The sequence below is a fragment of the Scyliorhinus torazame genome, chromosome 6 (genome assembly GCF_047496885.1).
Source record: "Scyliorhinus torazame isolate Kashiwa2021f chromosome 6, sScyTor2.1, whole genome shotgun sequence".
NCBI lineage: Eukaryota > Metazoa > Chordata > Chondrichthyes > Carcharhiniformes > Scyliorhinidae > Scyliorhinus > Scyliorhinus torazame.
This window is the reverse complement of record NC_092712.1, coordinates 294,177,156-294,202,063: the sequence shown is the minus strand read 5'-3', so window position 1 is coordinate 294,202,063 and position 24,908 is coordinate 294,177,156. Positions and strand designations below refer to the sequence as shown.

Below are 24,908 nucleotides of genomic sequence, written 5' to 3'. Positions count from 1 at the left end.
GCCAAGGACACGGCGGTCACCAATGCGGAGGCTGGGGTACACTGTGAAGCGAGGAACCACTGGGCTCCACTCAGAGGGAGGACCTGTCAAACACGAGTTATTATTGCCTTACTGACTGACCCATTCCTCCCACTGACCACATGTCCATTCTCCCACAGGTCCTCCAGCCGACAGCACCGGGCCCATCCCAGTGGCCCGCTCCCCAGAGGAGAGCTCCGAGAAAGACACAATCGAGGCATCACAGTGTCATCCCCACCCGCGCAGGTACACATACCACGGTGGGAAACGTTCGTGGTCAGGCTTCTGGGGCACAATCTGGTGAGCACAACACAGTTGCTGCTGAACATCTGGTGGAGGTAGAAACCCCCAGGTGAGACAGCAGTCAGAGGTCTGCTGGATCCCAGGAACCAGCTGTGTCCCAGCTTGATGCTGAGCCTATGAAAGAGGTATTCCCGGAACTGATATGAAAAGATAGGGAGCAGTTACACGGTCAGGACATTCAGAGGCAGGTGTCAGCAACACTCCCGCAGATCCATGGCCAATTGGAGGAATCCCAGAGGCCAGGGGAACAGGAGATTTTGTTGACTATGTGTGGCACAGAGGTCAACACTGCTCGGGTGGTGACCACAGTGGAGAGCCACTACGTTGGCACCATTAGTGGAGGCATCCAAGGCATCACGTAGTCAGTGACCGCTATGCTTTGTGTCGCTGCAGAATGTCCGCCTCGCTGGGGGATGTTACCCAGTACCAGGCTGACCAAGATGAGGTTCTGCGGGACATTTCCTGCTCTCGTATGGAAATGGTAGAGGCGCTGCGGAGTTTGTCCCAGAAGCACTTGGGCATTGCCGAGGAGCTGCAGAGCATGTCCCAATCACGGAGGAGCATCGCCGAGGGCGTTGACACGATGGTGCAGACTATGGGGATCCGCCAGGGCTGGCAGAGCCCGCTGATGCAGTGGCAGCTGGGGCTCAAACCAGCTCCCCCCGCTGTCCCAAGGTGAGTCCCAGGACCCAATGGGCACCGGCCAGGAGGAGGGAGTGTTCAGTGGCAACCCAGACGCATCCCATGCAGTGGTGATGGTGGCCACAAGCTCCCCCGAGTTCCACCCCTCTGATGAGGCCTCATCTCCGTCAGCCCCCGGAACAGGGCAGCACGGCTGTGTATGTGCCACCAAGTGCACTGAAGCCTTCCGGCCCCAGAGCCCCCAGAGGACATCCGCCACGGGCTTTGAAGGCCACAGGTCGAGGAAAGCAGCTGGCTGCCTCCACCTCAGATGTGCATCCTGGGGGCACACCTAGACGTAGTGGTAGAGCTAGGAAGGGAAAGCACATAGAGGATCCCCGCGGGCACAGGGAGTTGGTAGGGGGCGAGGGGGATGGCATCTACGGGAGAGTGGAGAATTGTTAAACGCAATAAACATCCTTGTGCACAACCAGTATAATGCCTCTATCACCTTCTTCCACTAGGCCGATCTCCGAACCCTTGGCCCATCTCTTCAGTCACCCACCCTCCCCGTAGCATTCACCCATCCTCCCCGTGGCATTAACCCAACCTCCAGCTGTGTACATGTCCCTGGAGCTGTGTCCCATCCCCTGGATGTTCAGATGTTGGCTGCTGCATGTATGGTGTTGCCTCCCAGTGTTCGGGCACAGCGTCCAGACATCACAGTCTGACTGGAATGTCAGGCAACGACTCCCACATGCTAAATTGCCTGCCCACCCATGGGAATCCACTTGGGTTGTGTGAAGTGCTCACTTAACCACGATTGTCATATCCCTATCAGCAATAGCCTTCAGCCGCACGGCCAGAGGCCTCGCCAGTCGGTGGGGGTTATGGGTGGTTGGTGGGGCAGAGACCAGGGTTGCCCCCCGGAACAGGTACAGACAATCGAGTGATTGGCACGATGGTGCGGCACGATGGTGCTGCGCGTGGTTGCCACCCCCCCCCCCAAGCTATCCCCCACCTCCCATTGCGGCCAAGGGTCCCTCAACCCCGCCGAGCACTGGGGTGGCAAGCCCAGCACCCCAGGGCTCCTGTGAGCAAAGATGGTTCCTCACCTCCCCGCCGAAGCCCTTCCTCCAGTTTTTCAAAAGGAGTAGTAAGCGGCACCAGCGTGAGCACTTGCTGGGAAGGCCGATGAATGACGGGAGGCCATTGGGTTTGGGGTTGCTCCTGTTAATTATATGGAAATAGGGCTTAAGTGGTGGTAACTGTTTTCTCTCCACGCTCTGACGAGATCCCAATTTTGCCGAGTGGAGTGGGCCGCTTGCATCGCAAACTGCCTCGCGGGATCTCGTTTCCGGCCTCTCCCACTATCACACCTCTTATGTCCTCAGCTGTTTTGTGGCCCCCCCCCCCCCCCCTCCCCCCCTCCCCTCCCTCCTCCACCATGGATCTTGCTGCTAGCAAGGAATACTGCCCGATTTGCTGTCTCATCCCCGGGATGATTCCAGCTCCCATTTTGAGGAAGTTAACCACTTCAATGAAATCCCAACTGCGTGGTTACGAAATTAGGATTTATGATTATGCAACTTTGAGCTAGGCCCCATCTGAGAAGGGTTTTGTTAAACATTACTGAATAAAATGGTTTGCTTACAAAATTTTATGGAACACAAAAGAAATCAATCAACTGTTTCTTTTATGCTCCACAATGTATTTCTGGCACCGATGTCATTATTTTTGTGTGAATGATAAGGTGCAAGTTGTAAATGAAGTAGTTTACCACATTCCAAGGACACTGCCGATGGAAAAGTACAGCCACGCTTCCCCTCTGCTACACTTTCACGACCTGGACAAATCTCCAGGTCCGGATGAATTGTGTCCCAGGCTGCTGCGGGAGGCGAGGAAGGAGATTGGCCAATTTTGAATTCCTCTCTGACAACGGGGGAAGGTGCCAGAGGACTGGAGAACAGCCAATGTGGTCCCCTATTTAAAGAAAGGTTGCAGAGAGAAGCCAGAGAACTACACACCAATGAGTCTCATGTCAGTGGTTAGGAAACTGCTGGAGAAGATTCTGAAGGAATCGATCTCCACTTGGAGGGGCAAGGTTTGATCATGGATAGTCAACATGGCTTTGTCAGAGGGAGGTCATGCCTAACACATTTGTTGAGTTTATTGAGCATGCAACCAAGTGTATAGATGAGGGTAGTGCAGTTGATGTAGTTTACATGGATTTCAGCAAAGCCTTTGACAAGGTCCCACATGGGAGACTTATTAAGAGCGCAAATGCACATGGCATACAGTGTGATTTTGATAAGGACGATTCATAATTTGCTTTCCGGTAGGCAACAGAGCATAATGATAGATGACTACTTTAGTGTCTGGAAGCCAGTGACCAGAGGTGTACTACAGGGATCCGTGCTGGGCCCACTATTGTTTGTCATTTATATAAATGACATAGATCACTACGTGAGGGATAGGATCAGTAAGTTTGCCACACAAAGATTGGCCGGGTGGTTAACAAGGAGGTTCAGTGTCTTGGGTTACAGGGAGATACGGGATGGTCAAATGGGCAGATGGAATTGAACCCTTAAGTGTGTGAGGTGATACACTTTGGAAGGAGTAATTTAACAAGGAAGCAAACTATGAAAGGTCTGACACTGGGAAGTTCCAAAGAACAAAGGGACCTTGGCGTGTTTGTCCATAGATCTTTGAAGGCAGAAGGGCAGGTTCATAGGGTGGTGAAAAAGGTATATGGGACACTTGCTTTTATCAATTGAGGCCTAGATTACAAAAGCAGAGAGATCATGTTGGAGTTGTTTAGAACTTTGGTGAGGCCACAGCTAGAGTTGTGTGCGCAATTCTGGTCGCCACATTATAGGAAGGATTTGATTGTACTGGAGGGGGTGCAGAGAAGCTTCACTAGAATGTTGCCTGGGATGGAACATTTAAGTTCTGAGGAGAGGTTGGATAGGCTTGGATTGTTTTTTCAGGATCAGAGAAGATTGAGGGGGTGACTTAATTGAGGTGTACAAGATTATGAAGGGCATGGACAGGGTGGATAGGGAGCAGCTGTTCACCCAAGGGTCAGTTACGAGGGGACACCAGTCCAAAGTGAGGGGTGGGAGGTTCATGGGGAGGGGATTGGAGGAAAATAATTTTCACCCAGAGAGAGTGGTGACGGTCTGGATTACACTGCTGGGAGGGTGGTAGATGCCTCACATGCTTTAAAAAGTACTGGATGAGCACTTGGCACACCATAACATTCAAGGCTATGGACCAAACACTGGCAGGTGGGATTAGGTGGGCAGGTCAGGGCCTTTCATGCGTCGGTGCAGATTCAATGGGCCGAAGGCCCTCTTCTGCACTGTAGTACTGTGATTCTGCGACTCATCAAGAACTTGTCTGTCCTTTAGCATAGGCCACACTTCGCCCTCACTGCCTGCCGCACTTGCCTGCATTAAGTCAATTAAAGCCCACCATTTGCCAACTTGTCCCTCCACAAAAACAAGGGGGGGGAAATTGCTCATCGGTCAATAAACAATAGACATGCACAAGCAGTAGGTACCCACAAGCAATAAGAGACTCACCGTCGTCCTGAGCACAAACCCCCATCCTCAAAATTAACAGGATCTAACAACATTTTTTAAATGTCTATTTTGGTGGTAAATATACCCTACAACCAACTCAAATGGCTTTCAGTTTCAATTTGGCTTGGTCTGTCAAAATCTGTTAAGTGCCAACTTGGTGCAATTGATTCTGGCAGAATTAATAGGGCATAGAAACAGCACTATCCAGTAAATTATAGAAGTCAATTTTCTGCTAATCATATAGTTTTGTCTGTGGAAGTTGACATTTGCAGTGAACTAAAAAACAAGAAACATAAAGAAACACAAGAAAGAAATGCAAGTTGCAATAATGATGAAATCCACTTCCACAGCATTGCTCAACTGGCCATTCTTCTGTGCCAGGACAGCGTTGGGCGATTCCACGAGAGAAGGTAAGTGCATCGTGCAAGATGCAATAGAAATAGAAATCTAATCTGCAGCAAGAATCCTTTCTGGCTCCTTCACCCAACCTCGCCAAATTCAGCACCCCAGCTGGCAGCAGTGAATTCAGTCACCACCAAACCCCAGGCTGACCTAGCCTCTATGCTCAGTGCCAGCACTGCATCAGACACATCCAGCTGCATGGTTGCACAATCAGAAACGGTTTGACAAACCGCAGGTCACTTCATTGCATAATATTTACAATATCGACATCAAGTTGCAGGTCATCAAAACAAGAAGCTCCTAAAAAATGGCTATTATAAGCATTTATAACTCTGAATAATAGAGTCAACTGGATACTTGACCCGGGTGGAATTTGGACCCTGGGGATCTTCAACAGCGGCCATTTCCGTCCTATTTATTAAAAGGAGAGATTGATAGACTATTTCTGATTAACAACATAAAAGGATTATAGGGATAGTGTTAGGGTTGTGTGTCATGTCGATCAAATGGCCTCATCGTGCCCGACTCACTGATGCGCCGAGGCCGTTAAATCTCACGAGAGGCCTCTCTCGCGAGGCTTAGAACGCCCTTTGACATGTCAAGATCTGGATGCCAGATTCTCCCAGCACCCAGGAACTAATGGCCTCCCCAGCGAGACCTGGACCGGGCACCGTTAGTACTGGCCCACACAAATTTGGACCAGGAGTTACGGCACTTGGGATTTCCCCAGGCCATTGGAAACCCCTGGGTGGTCAGGGACAGGGCTGGATGGCACCCTGGTTCTCCCTCAGGCACCTTGGCAGTGCGATGATATCCAAGTGGCACTGCCAGGCTGGTGGCATTGCCAAGGGCCAGAGCCTGAGGAGGAACATGCCCATGAAAGGGGGAGGGTCCCGAAAGACATGGGCACATTGCCCGTGGGTGGAGGTTGTACGGAGCACTTTCAAAATGGTGACCCAATCGGAGGAGCGGTTTGGCCTGCGAGTTCAACTCCTAAGTGTGGGCTAGACCGGGGAGAAACTCCCCAAGCCCAAAACGACACTTGTTTTAAATCGCACCCAGTGTCTGATCAGCCATGATCATATTGAATGGCAGAGCAGGGTCAACAGGCTGAATTCCCTGCTCCTGTATGAATGAACACCCCTAGCCCACAAGGAATATTGCCCCGTGGCAGAAAACCCAGAGCTTCAAACCTTGCTTCTCACCAAACTATTCCACACAGAGGGCAACAGGGGAAGCAGCCTCTTCAGGAGAGGAGCACACATGTAAATAATACCAATTAGGCACTAAACCAATCCAATGCACATACTGGTGTGCCATTTACGACACTACTTCTTTTATATTTAAACTCTGTTTCCCCAGTTCCAGAATACCACATTTGGGGAATGGTTGAGGGGAGAGCAAGTATCCCTCACCCTACAGACAGCAGCCTTGGCTCAGTCTCCTCCAAGTCAGAAAGTTTTATCATAGATTATCATAGAATTTACAGTGCAGAAGGAGGCCATTCGGCCCATCGAGTCTGCACCGGCTCTTGGAAAGAGCACCTACCCAAGGTCAACACCTCCACCCTATCCCCATAACCCAGTAACCCCACCCAACACTAAGGACAATTTTGGACACTAAGGACAATTTGTCATGACCAATCCACCTAACCAGCACATCTTTGGACTGTGGGAGGAAACCGGAGCACCCGGAGGAAACCCACGCACACACGGGGAGGATGTGCAGACTCCGCACAGACAGTGACCCAAGCCGGAATCGAACCTGGGACCCTGGAGCTGTGAAGCAATTGCGCTATCCACAATGCTACCATATTTAAATCCCATTTCAGAAACTTCAACACCTCCCTAACCAACCTGCCTGCTTTAACCCCAACCTCTTTGCCCACCCTAATGTCTCACTCATTCACTTAGTGCTGTTGTTTTGTCCAGTTCATAGAATCACAAAATCCCTACAGCACAGGAGGCCATTTGGCCCATCGAGTCTGCATCAACCATTTTTGAAAGACCACCCTACACAGACCCAACCCAGCCCTATCCCTGTAACTCCACCCCACCTTTGGACACTTGGGGGTAATTTAGCATGGCCAATCTGCCTGACCTGCACAGGTCAGTGGGAGGAAACTGGAACACCAGGAGGAAACCCACGCTAATTCGGAGAGAATGTGTAAACCCGCACAGTCACCGGAGGTCGGAATCAAACCCGGATCCCTGGCACTGAGGTAGCAGTGCTAACCACTGTACCACCTAGATATTTTCCGATTCCCTTCCTGCATCTGGTGGTGCATTTAAGCAGACTTTTGTCTTGTTTGCATAGCTAGTAATTCCCCAAACAGGTCACTAGTTTGTCCCCAGGGGCTTATAGTTTGAGTGGGAATCACTCCACACAAGTGTGTCTGACCAGGAGTCCTTCACTCTTAGTGCCAGCCATTGGCATGTTTGGATGGCTATGCAGGTTGACACACTGAACAACCCGTTTGCCCGCTTTATGAATGCACCTTAAGTCCTGGGGTGCCACTTGAACCCGTAGCTTCTAGCTCAGAGGCAGCGATGCGAGCGCCACTTAGAAATGTTTTACAAAGTTAAAATCAGAATGGTGCAGTGGTTAGCACTGGGACTGCGGCACGGAGGACCCGGGTTTGAATCCTGGCCCTGGGTCACTGTCCATGTGGAGTTTGCACATTCTCCCAGTGTGTGTTTGAGTTTCACTCCCACAACCCAAAGATGTGCAAGGTAGATGGATTGGCCACGCTAAATTGCTCCTAATTGGAATTTTTAAAAAAGAATTGGGTACTCTTATTTACTTATTTTTAGAAAAAGTGTTAACTGCACAATTCTACAAAGGGAAAAGGCAACACGAATCTTGTCTGAAAAGGAATGGCTTTTGAGATACAATGTTTAACCTTTTGAAAATGACGGGGGCCAAACAAGACACAAAGGCCCAATGAACTAATAGGTGGTGCACCGGGGAAGGATGCAAATAATGTTTGATCGCAGATCCAAGGAGGAAAGTGTAAAAGTCAGACAGGAAAGTGCAGGTGTAAAACTCATAAAGGAACAAAGAGTAAAGTTGAGGGAAGTTCAAAATGGTTGAGCTATCAGTTCAATCATTCCAATCAATGACAATCTTCCAAAACGATGTTGCGTGTGTGTTTGGGGAACATCTGGAAGTGCAAATATTGGGGATTCAACTGAAGATCGGGCCACTGGCAAAATGTGGAAGACATCTCGAAGCGCACAGTAGCCCTTCCTCCCAGTACCCGCATCTCAAGCACATGGTGGAGAGCAACACACAGCAGAAGGCTGATCACTTCAGCCAAACAGAAACTATATCAAGAAACAAAAAGTGTACCAGCATTGTTAAAATCTAAACAAACGAGTTATAAATATATGTTTACAATGTATCTAAATCAGGATGATGCAAATTGTTTTGTTGGAGTTATAACTTTGATTTTGGTGTTAATGTTAATAAAGTTGGTGAAATGCTTAATTAGATGGAGGCACTGAACTAGAAAAGGTCTTCTAGCTCAGTGGGTAGCATCCCTATATCTGAGCCAGAGGCTCCGGGTTCAAGTCCCACCCCAGGACTTGATGGGTCAAGGAAGATGCGTTCACGGAGTGGTCAGAGGCACTCCTCGCCAGCCTTGCTTAATGTCTTTTATTGGTTTGGTTTTGACTTTATCTGTCCTCCATCTCATGAATATTATTTGAGTGCTTAAAATTCTGCTATTTTGACAGCACAGTGGGGGCAGCACAGTGGTTAGCACTGTTGCTTCACAGATGGAAATAGATGAAAGTCTGCCTTGCATGCAATTAGGTGTGGAAGAGAAACAATAAACTGATTCACACGGAACCAAGAACCATAAATTTGGATCAAAAGATAGCTCTGGAATTCATCGCCCCCAAACCTCTGCCCTCTAAGACACGTCTTGAAACCCAAGTCTTGTGATCCTTACCCAATAAGGGTTCAGAGAGAAGTTTTATTTGACAAGACTCATGTAAAGCACTGTGGGATGTCTTATATTAAACATGCTAGCTATGTATACTCAAGCATTTTTTAAAGAAACCCTTAAAACATGGTTTGGACCAGATTTATACTGCGGTGTGGTCCAAATATGGGGCAAGACAAACTCACCGGCCTCCCAGTCACATGTTTCCCGGTGGCATGCTGTTCACTGGCAGCACGATTCCCTACGCCCGCTGCTGTCAATGGGGGTGTCCCATTGAAGCCACCACACCTTGCCGGTAAACCCAAAGCTCGGGGTGCACTGCCAGTGGGAACAGAGAATCCCGCCGTCAGCGAACAACTGGAGAATTCCAGCCCTGGTGCATTCATCAGGCTTTTGGACCTTACATACAACTAAATTGTGACCCGACGATGGCATTTAATCCAGTAAACTTCCTTTAAATATGGACATGAAAACAGACAATGCTGTGAAACACTGTAGTTATGGTACATCTACCAAGAGAGAGGGGGAGGGAGAGAGAGAATCAACACTTCAGGTCAATGACCCCTTTGTCAGAACTAATATTTCCTGATTGTATTTCAGCATCTGTAGTACTTTGCTCTTCAGGTGAAACCATATAATATCAACTTTAGCTGCTGAACAGCTCTCTTCCAATCACTGAACGCCATGATCTTTGGAGCTTCTTATCTGTAACCATGATACTGGCAATGCCTTGGATAAAGAGTGAAATACAAATCTTCCTTGGTGGGTGAATTTGTTTGAATTTTCAATTGTAAATGTTAACTTGGAAACAAAATTCATGAATAAAAAAAAAGGAGGAAAAAAGATAGAATCCTTTTCACAACGTCCAGCTCCCCCAAAGTTCTTTCCATCCAGTGAAATATTAAGTGGAATCACTGCTGTAATGTGCGCTCATCGAGTTCCCAGAAATTGGAATCTGATAAATGATCAGATAATCTGCTTTTGTGATGCTGGAGAGATTAATGTTTAGCCAGGACATCAGGAAGAACACTGCTCTTCATCAAAATAGCACCACAGGATCTTTTTGCGTTTTCCCTCGCTTCGATTTCTCATCTTGCTCGAAAGGCAGGTCATCCTGACAGTGCAGCATTCCTTCAGAACTGCCCCAGGAACATCAGCTGAAATTGTGCGCACAAATATTGGAAGTGCCATTTGAACGCACAAAAACCTGATGCGGGAAGTGAGAATGCTACCACTGCAGTGCAGAAGGTTTACCAGACTGATCCCTGGGGTAGTAGGGGTCGACGTACACGAGGGGGGATTGAGTCGGTTAGGATTGTATTCACTGCAGTTCGGGGAGGGAAGGAGGAGGTGCAGAGGGAGCGGGGGGTCTCGTAGAAACCTATACAATTTTCTAACAGGACTAGATGCAGGAAGGACGTTCCGGATAGTGGGGGTGTCCAGAACCAGGGATCATGATTGGAGGATATGGGGTAGACCATTTAGGACTGAGGTGAGGAGGAGAAATTTCTTCACCCAGAGAGCGGTCGACCTGTGGAATTCGCTACCATAGAAAGCAGTGCTCTATGTGTCATGACCAAAGTCAACAACAGTGAAACAAAAGGAGCGTTTGAAATATTATGTTTTTCATTTGTCTGGCAGCAAGAGCAAATTAAAATGGATTTACGTGTTCTGCGACATGAGTGATCAGGAGCCCCTTACACAATAGAACCAATCTGACTAAACTACCTGCTGACATCACTTGCAGGGGAAAGGAAAAACCTTCGCATCTCAGTAACTTACGCGGTAATGAATAAGTCTGTTGATATCTAAACTGGAGAGGTCGCCCAAAAATAATTTGCCCAACAAATACCTGGATTTCAGATGCTCAGTTTGTCAGGGGCTCACTTTTCAAAACGTTAAATAAGAAACTCTGGTGGCATAAACACGGTTTGAAAAGCATATATGACGAGGAGAGAGATTCAGGTCAGTCTTGGTACTTGTTAGGCTCAATAATGAACTTAAAATATTGGCATCTGTAAAAATAGGCAACTTGCCAATTCCCTTTCTCTCTCTCTCGAGACACACTCTTGATACTATTCATGATGGTGCCAACAGTCGCTAAGATCATACGTTTCCAAGAATCAGTATCTGCTTCAAAATATTGCAAGACCCAGGGTGTGCAATTATTTACACAATAAAGGTCATTGGCACATCAAGGTGGAGCAGCATTTGTCTGCTTAATTCCTGGTGACAAATAGCAGAAAGCTTCTGAATGCAACATCATCAACACCAGAAGTGCCCCAAGAACCTCAAAATTGCAAGAAGAGTCCACCTGATAGGAAGAGTCTGTTGCTCCCAAGATACAAGGCAAATGGACTAAAGCGACCTGCCAGATTTTAGCAGGTTGTCCAAGGATATGCCCAGCTTTAAGCCTCCAGATGTTTTTTAGATGACCATTTCAGTTATACTGGCATAGACCGAGCATGCCATCAACATACCTGGCAACTAGGTATTTTAATCAGGGCCCGACTGATGTGGCATACAATGCTCTCAAGATAACAAAATAAGTAAGGCAGGTTGCCAGTTCCACAGAAAGCTGCACTTCTATCTAAACACTGATCAAAATTCCATCCTTTCAAGACATTGCAAGTGAGAGGTGGTGAGCAGGGTGCATTAATTAATTTCCTCCCACCTCTAGATTCATGCGACCTCCCTCTCCTCCGAAGAACTGCACGGTAGCACAGTGGGTAGCACTGTTGCTACTTCGCAGTTCCAGAGTCACAGGTTCAATTCCTGGCTTGAGTCACTGTCTGTACAGAGTCTGCATGTTCTCCCCGTGTCTGCATGGGTTTCCTCTGGGTGCTCCGGTTTCCTCCCACAAGTCCCGAAAGACGTGCTGTTAGGTAATTTGGGCATTCGGAATTCTCCCTCAGTGCACCCGGACAGGCGCCAGAATGTGGCGACTAGGGAATTTTCACAGTAACTTCATTGTAGTCTTAATGTAAGCCTACTGGTGATAATAAAGATTATTATAACTTGCATTTCCATATTGTCAGGACATCCCAAAGTCCTTTGCCTCATCAATGCATTATTTTTAATATGTAGTCACTGTTATTTAGAAATCTGCATCAGCCAATCTGCACATTGTATGGTCACACGAAAAACAAATGCCATAAAAAATTTAAAAATCACCAGAATTTGGGGCGGGATTCTGTGATCCTGAGGTTAAGTGTTGAGGCCGTCGGAAACGCCATCGCCTTTCTCGACGGCGTCAACACAGCCTCAGGATCAGCAATTCTGCCCCTACAGGGGGCCAGCACGGCACTGGAGCGGTTTACGCCGCTCCAGCTGTTGATCCCGGTGTCAAATGGGCGCCGCGAGGTTCGCGCGTGCGCAGTGGCACCGGCGGCAACACGCACATGCGCAGCGGCTTCCTTCAACGTGCCAGCCCCGACGCAACATAGCGCAGGGCTACAGGGACCGGCGTGGAAGAGAGGAGGCCCCCAGCCAGAGAGGCCGGCCCGCCGATCGGTGGGCCCCGATCACGGACCAGGCTACATAGGAGGAGCAGCCCACAGGCCACCCTCCGACCCTTCAACGCTGAGTTGCCGCCGGCTGAGAGCAGGTGCAGATGGCGCCGGTGGGACACGCCTTTTTTACGACGGCCGCTCGGCCCATCCCGGGTCGGGAATCGGTGGGCCAGCCACGTAGAACGGCCCGTGACTGGCGCCGCACCAGTAGCGCCGATTCTCCACTCTGCGGAGAATCACATGCTGGTGTCGGGGCTGCGTGGCGCGATTCGCGCCGGTCGCAGGGATTCTCCAGCCCGGCGCCGGGCCGAGAGAATCCCGCCCTTGCTTTTTGTTGGTGTCGGCTCCATAGAATTAGCAGCCCAGAATTGAGCCTTTTGGAACCATGTTTCGGGATCAACATACTACTTATCAAAATCCATCAGCAGAGCCTCCTATCCCTCTCACCGGTCCCCCACCTCTTACACTCGAGTAGCTTCTCCTTAAACACAACTGTGCCATTCACCTCAACAAGCAAGGACTACCTTTTTACCACACTCGGGGGTAAATGAACTTTCTCCTAAATTTCCTATTGCATTTACTGGAGACCATCATACATTGATGGAATAAAATCATGCTGACGCTCAAAACCAAGCCAATTGTTTAAAAAGCCTCCCGTGTGCTCAGCACCTTGTGGTAGGATTGTGGCAGATGATCAACTTACAGCTACAAGTAAAGAAGCTCAACAATTTCCATTTGTTGCCACCTACAGCACATTATTGGTACATGCTGACAGGAGAGGCAGTCCTCTCGGGCAACACGGTGGCACTGCAGTCTCACGGCGCCGAGGTCCTCGGTTCGATCCCGGCTCTGGGTCACTGTCCGTGTGGAGTTGCACATTCTCCCAGTGTTTGTGTGGGTTTCGTCCCCACAACCCAAAAAGATTTGGCCATGCTAAATTGCACCTTAATTGGAAAAAATGTATTGGGTACTCTAAATTTTTTTTTAAAAAAGGAGAGGCAGTCCTCTCAAAGGCAGAGCCTGCGCGTTTGTTAGTGACTCGGTTTGATGAGTGCTTTGGTGGCTCCACAGGATGGAGATGGCCACGTACCCGAGAACTTTGTCTGGTGAGATAGCTTGAAGCCAGACAACCAGTCGGATGCCCAGAGCTCTGCTTCAAGGATTCTTTCAATCGTGATTTGAAGGCTCGAAACGTCAATTATCGCACACGAGGTGACGAGCTGACAAGAGGAAAGTTACAACATCTCATGTGGCTTGCGTGTACCCATGATGACTAGTGGTTACAGCAGCTTGGCAACAGTCGCCATGATGACCCACAATGTCACTTGGTAGTTACATTCCTGCCCCTCCAGGATTGGGCCCTCTTCAGCCATCAGCAAAAGATGCGCCGCCTGAAACGGATTGGTTCACAGCATGTGCATCATCTTTCATAGATGGAAGGATGCTGACAAACCTGGTTTATTGATAGTCCCTGGTTTTAGTTTCCCTCACAAATGGAAGCATCCTCCTCTACATCTCCCCAACCAAACCCCTTCATCACCTCCATCAGGGTACCCCTTCAGCCTATTCAATTTTTCCTCGTCAGCATAAAACATGGTACCAATTTTGAGGAATGTTGGTTGGGATACTGGGAGAAATCCTTGTTTTCTTTCTTCATAATAGTTACACGGGAACATTTCAAAGAAATGACAGATTTGCGCTCCCTCAGTACTGTACTGGAGAGTTAACCTGGATTTCTGTGCTAAGTGCAGGAGTGGAATTTGAACCGAAGCCCTGTGCCTCAATAGAATCATAGAATCCCTACAGTGCAGAAGGCCATTTGGCCCAGTGAGTCTGCACCGGTTCTTGGGAACAGCATCTGATGTAAGCCCACACCTCCATTCTATCCCCGTAACCCCCACCTAACCTTTTTTTTGACACATGGGGCAATTTAGCATGGCAAACCCACCTAGCCTGCACGTCTTTAGACTGTGGGAGGAAACCGGAGCACCCAGGAGGAAACCCACGCAGACACGGGGGAGAAAGTGCAAATTCCATACAGTCACCAGAGGCCGGAATTGAACCCGGGACCCTGGCGCTTTGATGCAGCAGTGCTAATCACTATGTCGCGGACAGGAAAAGCCACGGCTGACAGCTCAAGCTAGTAGATGGCGCCTCAGTTCAACGGCGACATTTTCCCAGAAATTGTAAAGACTGACAGTGGGGGGGGGGGGGGGGGGGGGGGGGGGGGGGGGGGGGGGGGGGGGGAGATCAGGCTCCACACCAGATTGTTGGGCAACCACTAATTACGCAACATAGAAATAGGAGGGGATCGGGGCACCATTTCTAACAAGGTACAGCGACCAAACTAGTTAATCTGGAACCCACCCACCCCCTTCACCACCTCAGTGTCCAGGGTGCCATGGAATCCCGGACGCAACTCCTGGCAGAGCGACTGGTTAGTGCCAAGCGATGCCTGCGCAGTACCCAAGCACGGCCCTCTTCCTCGGAGTGCTGAACTCACCCAAGCACCCCTGGGATGTCTACTTGCCAGGTGCACGCCTTCACAGGCCAGTCGGGGCTCATGCCATTCTGCTATCATGCTGCCATGGATGGATTCTTTGACAGGGTGGGGATAATGACATGGTAATATATTCAAATGAGGTTCTTGGCTTGAATTGATGGGGGTTTGGGACAGGGGACAACTTCATCATGCATTTACACTGATCTAAAATGAGGCTTTACACTTCTCCGGTCACCAAACCCACCTGATGCGAACGGGTGCGGAAAATCCCAGCCCGTGTTTCTGTTCTTAAATACCTGCTCTAAGCAAAGCTGGACGGGCATGACCTAAAGTTAGCATTAGTAAATAAAGAGCAAGATAAAGTCAGGGAACCCACTAAACAAAAAACAAGCTTACGAACTGAACTAATGAAGATTGCGACATTGCAAGCTGACAGCTGTGCCACAATGGAAGTCGAATAAATGATAACTTAACAGCACTAAAAAAACAGACCTATCTTCAGGATTGACAATGATCAGTACACCACAACCGCCAAAACAAAAACAGCTCCTAACATTCAAAAAGCCTATTAAAGCTCATTAGGATCACTAAACCTGCCAGGAAACACGCCAAGCTCAGGGGGCATTGCTCAGGGTATCCTATGCTTTTTATAAATGGTGCTGAAGTAGACCAGCCTTTAAAACTCCCTCAAAATAAATTTCCAGCAACATTTCCGGTCTCTGCGGCTATGGATGACGGGGTGCAGGAAACACCAGGAAAACATCCCAAGGGAACCCTGCTGTAGTGCACAGCTACAAGGAAACTCGCACAATCTTCTGGTATTAATTGCACGAGATTAGTTTATTGCTCAGGGCGAAGAAGACTTGCTCCACGTTGAAAGTGATATTACACATGACACATCCCTTTGCATACTCATTTGTGATAGAACCATTGTGAAAATGTTGACTACAGCTTGCCCTGAAGTGCTTTACGGCCCATTTTTAAAATGCACTTTTGAAGTCAATATTATAGAAAACATGGCAGCCAATTTGCACATAGTAAGCTCCCACAAACAGTGGTGTGTGATCGGTTTCTGTGATACCGATTGAGGGACAAACATTGGTGGAGGCACTAAAATAATTCCACTGCTCTTCTTTGTGGTGGATTAAAAATAGCAGATGGGACACATCATCATCTGACCCAAACATTAGTACAGTGTATGGTCTGTGGCGCTGGAGTGTCAGGTACATGTTTGTGTCCACGTCTTTGGCATTAGGTCTCCTGTGTGAACAATATTAGAGTTCAGTGTTGCTAGGTACAAGTAATTAGCGACTTTCGACCTATGGCTCCCAAATTTCTCCACGACAGAGGAATCACCTCACCTCATGCCCAAGTTTGCTGCGACTAATTGATCGAGATTGATTGATAGGATTAGTCGATAACTCAATATTATTGTATCATGCGAGTACCAGGATGGTAGAAAGCAAAATTAGATGGGCCGTGGAGTTTTCCCCATGTTGCAATTCCCGGGTTGGCTTCTCCGGTCTCCCCCTGCCACATGTTTCCTGACGGTGCACCATTTCGCTGGTGGCGGGATTCGCTACTCCCGTCGCTTGCCAATGGGAATTCCCATTGAAGTCACTCATGCCACTGGGAAACCCGCGAATTCCGCGGAGCCCCCATGTTTGAGATTGGTAGCCCATCCGCCACATAAACCATCCACTTCTTCCACTATTGACATTTTCACGGGCTCCACTACCTCAGAAGACACCAGGTGCATCCTCCTCTAAACTTTCCTGCAAGTCAGACAGCATCACACAACTTGGGACAATTACCAAAAGTCAACGGATCTACCCAACAGTGCTCTGGGAGTGCCAACATCACAGAGTAAGTACACTGTTCAAAATAGCAAAACACCACCACTTTAAGGGCAATTAGGCATGGGCAATAAATGCCAGAGACACCCAACATCGCTAGCATATTGTTTTTTAATCCCAGTGAAACAAAGGAATTAGCGCGTCCTTCAAAACTTCGATGCATATACCCTTCTTGAGCATTCTGAAAATACAAGACACTCTGGTGACCTAATGGCACAGCACTGCCACCAAATGGTAGGCCACAGCTTTGCAACTACAAATCTGCCACAAAACTCCATCTCCACCTCTGCAATACACCTGCCTCGAACCTGGGACCTCGCGCCGTGAGGCTGCAGGCCTAACCCACTGCGCCACCGTGCTGCCCCCATCACCAGGAGTTTTAGAGAGGAGGGAAAAAGAAGAGTGATCACTCATATCTAGCATGCATCGTTAAAAGCAATGACAGCAGCATCTCGAGCTGATTATTCAAATACAGCTGCCGGGTATCCTATGTGGTTGGTAGGGGCACAAGGATAATGCAAAACATTGTGGTTTGAGGATGGGAGGAGACTGTAGGGGACAACTGATTAGATGGGCCGAATAGCCTGCCTCTCTGCCAAATTTTCCACGTATTTCGAAATTGCAAGTCAAACTATTCCCCCTTCCTTTCAACAGAAAATGGCCTGAAAAAGCCAAAGAAATTTAAGAATGCATGCGGAACCAAATCATAGAAGGCTTCTGCAAGGGCAACCCAACTGGTCCCAGCTCCATCTCCTGTCCCCTTAGCCCCGTAAATTCTCTTCTTGGGTGCTTATTCAATTCCATTTTGAAAGCCACGACTGAATCTGTCTCCACCACACGGGGGGCATTCCAGATCCTAACCACATGCTGAGGTAGCAGCTTGGGTTATTCTTATCTCCCCTTTAAGAACGGGTATCCTCTGGTTCTTGACCCATCCTCCAAAGAGAACAGTTTGTCTCTATCTATTTTGTCTAAACCTTCCATGATTTTGATCAGCTTTCTGTCTCTTCTCTCAACCTCCTCTCCTCCAAGAAAAGAATCCTAGCTTTTTTACAACTCACCCACATAATGAGATGGAAACAGAAAATGCTGGAATAACTCCGCATCTGTGGGAGAGAGAACCTGTGGGAGAGAGTTAAGTTCGGAGTTCATATGACCCTTCTGCAGAGCTGAGGGCTAGAAATGCTTCTAAATCCCTGGAACATTCTCGGGAATCTTTCCTTCACCCTCACCAACACCTTCACATCCTTAACCGTGGGGTGAAACAAAAGGGGTGTTAAGAGAAATAGTAGAACATACTTCAACCAAAGGGGATATTTGCCACACTTCGCCTTGCCTTCCGAACCATCAAACGTGTAAATTCTCCTCAATAAAAAAAGTTTCTTCAAAACAGACTGTGGTTAGTAAATTCCTATTTGCCTGCTTGCTTTACGAGTGTGGCTAGTTAATGGAGCTGTTCAATTAGTCCCATCATTTGCAAAAGAACCCGGTTGTTCTTTTTTGAAGCAACTTAAGTAACCTAAAACCACATTATAAAGGAGCCATTCGCCTTAATTTCACTTTTTAATTTGGTTGTAAAAATAATTGCTTTGCTTCCCGAGGCTATGGAACACAAAATATGCTGTGCAACAAGAACCTTCAGCAAGGGTTACCAGGGAGCAGAGAGGAGATTTAAACAGCAGAGAGCCAGCAAATTAGATGTCAGAGTAAACCTCAAAACAAAATAGATAAGTGGTGAGTTTATTGGTTAGTATTGTTTTTAAAGTGGTGAGCATTTGTGTTTTGGTGTTAGCGAAACAGTTGACAGACTAAAAGCCAAAAAGAACTTACAAATAAATGGAAACTAAAGGATTTAAAAAAAAAAAATAAAGTGTTCGGGGAAGAGAGTACAAGGGATAGGCTTCATGTTTATATGGTGGCCGACTAAATAGAGGCACAGCAGGGAGCCCAGCCCCATTGACTGTACATCTCAAACCACATGGTGACTCCAGAACATCTAAAAAAGGAATAGTAACTGTCAACGGATGGAGCAAGACAAACTCCAGGTTATGGAACTTGGGCAACAGCTGACATCACTGCAGTGTAACCAGCAAGGCAGGGAACTTTGAGGACCACATGTTTCAGGAGGTTGCCACCCTGCAGCTCAAGTGCATAGGGAGAAGGGGGGGGAAATGGATGAACGCCAGATAGACGAGTGCCAGACAAGTAGTGTAGCAAACTCCGGAGTGCATTTTGCACCATAACCAATATTCATTTCCGAGGATAATGGTTCCTCTGGATCACAGCCAGAGCTTAATCCACAACACCATGGGTGACTCAGCTGTATAGGTGATTGGGGCAGAAGGAGAAAGGTCAGGAAAGCAATCGGGGATTCAATAGTCAGGGGGAAGGGACAGGTGTTTTTGCAGTTGCAGGATGGTACATTTCCTCCCTGGTGAAGGGTTACGTATGTCACAGCAGATGCAGACCATTGTGACGGGAGTGATTCATCAGTGGGGAGGTCATGGTTTAAATCAGTGATATAGGTAGGAAAAGAGATGTGGTCCTACAGGCAGATGATGTCGGAGAGTGCAAGGACATTTAAAAGTAAAACCTAAAAAAAAAAAAACAGGTAGTAATATCCACATTACTCCCAATGCCACAAGCTAGCAAGTGCAGAAATAGAAGAATACCTCCGATGAATGTGTGGCTGGAGAGATGATGATGCAGGAGGGAAGGCTTTAGATTCCTGGGGCATTCCTGGTTCTGGGGGAAGGTTGAGACCTACACAAATTGAATGCGTTGCACCTCAAAAGGGCCATAACCAATATCATCGCAGAGAGGTTTGCCAGTGCTTTTGGGGAAGGTTTAACGGTGATGGTAACCGGAGCATAAATCCAGATGGGGAGAGAAGCAAAGCTGGAAATGGAAGGCAGAAAATTAGTAAGACTGCATGGAACACAGCGGAAAACAAATGCCACCACAGACATAATAAATTTGGTACTGCTTAGGATGTTGCATACTTCCATGCAAGGGAATCTCGTGAATCAGACAAAGTAACTGAAGACATAGGCACTGACTGGCTGAAAGGGTAGAGAGGAGCAACTCAATGTAGGGGTTTCAGATCAGAGAGGCGGTAGGGTTTGTAATATTGCTTATAAAGAAATAATTGCACCTGTGAGGGGAGAGGATTTGTCAGAAAGATCGAAATGGGTGCAACTGAAGAAAAGGGACTATCACTCCAATGCTCATGTCTTCTGCCTTCACAAACCAGTTCCGGTTTTGGTCTTGGCCCTACTCTTGCTTTTTGCGTATTGATAAAACAATCTCTGGATTTTCCTTGCCAATATTTATTCATGCCTCTCCTTTGCTTTCCCCAATTTCTTCACTCCTTGCACTTTCTATACTCAAGGCTTTTGGAATTTGGCATGAGCTTCCTATTTTGTTTTTGCCTTATCCTATCCCACATGCTCAAGGGTCTCGAGCTTTGGGACTCCCACGGTTGCTCTTTGTAGGAACATTTGTTCTGAACTCTTCAGTTCGGACACTGATGTATCCTCAATAATCATTCCCAGTCCACTTTTGACAACTCCGATGTCCGCTACGTAAAATTGGCCATTTACCTACTACTAGACTAGCCACCCCCCTCCCAATTATGAATAACCCTTGCACCTGCTTGGCCAATTTGTACTTCTCTTATTGGGCTTGTTACATATTAGCTCTTTTTAAAAAATGTCCTGAATATATTTCAAGAATCCTGCATTATCCATACTTTTTACACCGGTCTAATACAACCTGGGATCATGGGGGTGGGTCCTGGTATCCTGATTAGGGGTTGTCAACCCTCTAGGATTGTACTAACGTCATCAGGAGTAAAATTCATCGCCTGGATGCTGCGAGTGGAGGGTGGGAAACAGATACAATGTGGGCTGGCATTGAAGGAATAGACTGTAGTCTCGGAATAGCTTCTATAAATTACTGCCCTCAGGCAGAATGTGCATTAATTTTATGTGACATCTGTAATCCCACATGAAATGCGGCATCAACTTTATGAACATCAGGGAAGGATACACCGACATATCTTTACTGCAAAATAGCGATCAGAGCGATAGGAATGTAGCATTAATTACAACCAGAAATATTTGTTTTGCTAGTGTCTCAATGCTTTTATGGCATTAACCTTGCATTTAACCTCATTGTTAACCTTGCATCTGGTCTCCATGAGCTGTTGTTGCACATGGCGGAACGCAAGGGTCATTATGGCACAAAAGGAGACCCAATTGACCCAGAGTCTACAGCCTCTCACGGTTACTGCAATTTTGACATCTACTCTTAGAGCTAAACAATTGAAAGGTGGACAAAATCAGGTTGAATACCAGCAAAGTCTTCGCTCTGGATGCTAAATATCAGCTCTGTTGATTTGCAGAAACTAGAGGACTGACTTGAATGGTTTTCTTCACCAGGTTATGAAAACCTTCCACTTGCACATTCCCACACTTAAAAAGTACAAGCTCATGAGAAAGTGTCTAGGTGGGGCATTGCCCCAGGCTTTGCTTGAAAGGGGACTATTATGCAAACAAAAGGTTTGCAACCAACCATGCCAGACAGTGACACGGAGAATTGGAACCACGATGGGCCAATAACAGAGCAATCTTTCAAAAAAGATGTTGTGGCCTTTGTTGCTCAAGTCACAAAGGGCGGGATTCTCCAATCTCGCGGCAGGGTGTCCACGCTGTCGTAAACACCGTCAAGTTTTACGACGGCAAGAACAGGCCACTCCAAGTACCTCCTACAGGGGGCCAGCACGGCACTGGAGCGCTTTGCGCTACTCCAGTTGCCGATCCCGGCACGAACTGTGCGCCGCGGGATCCGCACATGCGCAACCGACGCCAACGCAGTGGCCCCCTTCAACGCGCCAGCCCCGACGCAACGTAGCGCAGGACTACAGGGGCTGGCGCGTAGGAAAGGAGGCCCCCAACCACAGAGGCCGGCCCACCGATTGGTAGGCCCCGTTCGCGGGCCAGGCCACATCGGACCCCCCCCCCCCCACACCACAGGCCGCCACCCGACACTTCCACGCCATGGTCCCGCTGGCCCAGAGCAGGTTAGGATGGCGCCAGTGGGACTCGGCTCTTTTCTTACAGCCGCTCGGCCCATTTGGGCCGGAGAATCGGCGGCCGGAGAATCGGCGGGCCGGCTATGTAGAGCGGCCCGCGACCGGCACCGCGCCAACCATGCCGATTCTCTGCTCTGTGGAGAATCGCGTGCCGGTGTCGGGGCGGCGTGGCCAGTTCGTGGGGATTCTCCGGCCCGGCCCAGGGCTGGGAGAATCCCGCCCAAAGTGTCTAGAAGGTCATGGCATTGATTATGTCTGTGTGGAGTTATTTGATTATAAACCATGGCAGCACCTCCATTTCAAATGAGATTTGGTTGCCTCAACCAGAGCAGTTACAGGTCGCTACAAAATAGGCATGAGATTATTGGAGAAAAGGAAAGAATCGGAGTCGTAAAGACACAAGAGGGGGCCATTCAGCCCATCAAGCCAATGCTGGCTCTCTGTAGAGCAACCCAATGCCCTGCAATTTTCTTTCCATAAAGATTCCACCCAATCTCTTTTTAAAATTATTGATCGTCTCGGCTTCCACCATTCTTGTAGATATCAAGTTCCAAGTCTTTATCATGCTGCGTGCCTCGCATTGCACAATAAATCTCTTGCCCACAGACTTTATAAATAGTCCACAAACATTAAATATCTGTACCTCAGCTAACAGGAAGAAATTTGTCTCTATAATCAGAGAGCCATAGAGACTTGCAACACAGAAAAAGGCCCTTCAGCCTATCTTGTTCGTGCCAACCGTCAAGCAACTAACTATACTAATCCCATTTTCCAGCACTTGTCTGCAAAGTCTTCCAACACCTCTATCAAACGCAACCAACAATCACAACTTCTCCCGGTTTTTGTAGTGAAAATCCCTCATCCAGTTCTCCACCATCCTCCCCCCGCTTTCACACATCACAGTGTGATGACCTGAAAAATGGATGCAATGCCCTCGTTGCGAATTAACCAGAGCTGTACAAAATGGTTCAACATGAGCTTTCTTGTTTTTCCACTCAATGAGCTCGATTTTGCCATCCAGATGCCGAGTACATCTGCATTGGGCAGCCAAAAATGGATGCGGAGGTGATGGTGGGACACTGGAATGAACGTGTTTGGCGGATGCATGGGGGAAATAAATCCACCACCAAGGCCAGGCTTCAAACAAAAACCACTGACGCAGCGTACAGTGCTTGCATCCCAGCTGGGAGGCTAAATCAGGGATACCGGTACAAATCGGAGCTGCGGGTTTTAAACTCCTGCCGAATGGTTCTTATTGGACGAGCCTCTGGCTGCTCCATAGGGGAACCTTGTATTCCACAAACCCCACGAGAAGATCAATCGACGATCCCCAGCGTCCGTAGTGGTCATCATAATAAGTGGGCATGGGGTGGGAGGGTGAAGTATGAGGTTAGCAGGCCCAATAGTCATCAAATGAACAGAACTGGGCCGATGAACTAGCAAACAGATACGGGCTTTTCTAATGTGCTAGCCTCAACACACACCGACCTCTGGTCTACTTCAGGAGGTCGCAACCCAGAGTCCATCTGGACCCCAATCTCAGTGGGGGTGGGGGAAATAACGTGTGCAAGTGGAATTTTCCATAAAATGGGAATATAATGTTAGAAAATGGCCCAACTCAATTTCTGAATTTAACATGAAAATTCTGCCCAATGCCTCCATGTATGTAGCCCGTATTGAGGGAGTGATTAGCAATAACCTGTCCCGAATTATCAGCACATTCCTCATTCCTGACAACAGTCCAGGCCACACCTCCTGGAGGGCTGGATTGAATATTGAAGTTACAAAATTGGATTCTATTGCAATGCTAGTGTTAAACATTCTGTCAACACTCACAAATGAATAATGAATCTGGAAGGAACCGGAATCCAGACACCCTTATCCCTGCAAGCAGCCAAAAATAAATAAATAAGAAAACCCAAGCCAATTCTTGATATTGACCAGGAAGAATATCGCCCTTGTTAAGTCCTTGAGCCCAGGGTGCTGTGTACTTCACACTACATTTGACAAAGTGATAATTAACTAACTCTCCTGTTCACCCAGTTTATAAAAACACACATTCCAGAGTTCTGTCTACTTTTTAAAATCACTATTCCATACCAGTATTTTTCCATTGAACAGCTTACATTAATTCACTACTCTTTTAGGAAATCGTTGCAAAGCTAATTACCATCAATTGTGGAGCAAAATGCTGATGTATTTTTTAATCCAGCATAAACGTCATGCATAAACCTTTTCTGTACTCCACCCAAATACACAATGCATCAATTTCACACCCTCCCACTCCCTCCCCCCAGATCCCTCCTTTGTCAGAAAGGTCAACTCATGCTGGAATGAAGTTCCACAGCAAGTGCTGGCAGGCTATTTGGTTATTGCAGATCATTGCTAAAACCATCTGATGTGTACACACACTCCGCCCCCACAGATCACAGTTTAGCAGGGGGAGCCAAGAGCCCAGGATAAATTTTCCAACACCTTAAGGAAGCGACTTGCATTTATATAGCATGTTTCACAACTCCAGGACGTCCTAAAGAGCTTCAACGGCAATCAATATTGCAGCTACACAGTTAGAAATGCAGGAAATGCAACAGTCTATTTTGCACATTGCTTTCTGAGAGACTTTGCATTCCGTACATGGCACACACTTCAGATTCACCAATTAGCTTAATGAGAACCATCCCCTAGTCTTCAATTAAAGCATTTAATTACCAGATTAGAAGACATTGAAACAAATGCACTTGGCAGTGTGTGAACCATTTTTCATAATACTCCCCTTTTCTATTTAATTATAATTTTATTATTGCTGCACCGTGCAGCTATCAGGATGGTAGATGGCAATGGACTTCTGTGGTGAATGTATTTCACCTAATACGTGAGCTGTCTGTATAATGATGTGACCCATGACCTGGAAGTGATGATACGGGCTACTTCCAGGTATTGTACTGGAAGCCCGTGGGCTCCGCCTCTGGGCCCATCCTCACCCGGACCATATATAGTCCGGCCACCTGTGGGTGGCACTCATTTGTACAGCCGACTCTGGCAGGCGTGTTCATGGATATTAA

General features: G+C 47.8%; 1 protein-coding gene across 5 annotated transcripts in view; it reads right to left on the bottom strand.

Annotated features, from left to right (window-relative positions):
* Nucleotides 1-24,908, bottom strand: part of LOC140425513 (sodium/hydrogen exchanger 3) — a 146,534-nt gene that overhangs the window by 40,045 nt on the left and 81,581 nt on the right. The window contains exon 1 of one of the 5 annotated variants that reach the window (XM_072509878.1): nucleotides 19,424-19,545. The exons of the other annotated variants lie outside the window; for them this stretch is intronic. The gene's annotated coding sequence lies outside the window, so the exon portion shown is untranslated. Of the gene's footprint in view, nucleotides 1-19,423; nucleotides 19,546-24,908 lie in introns of those variants that run through there. 5 annotated transcript variants of the gene reach the window in all.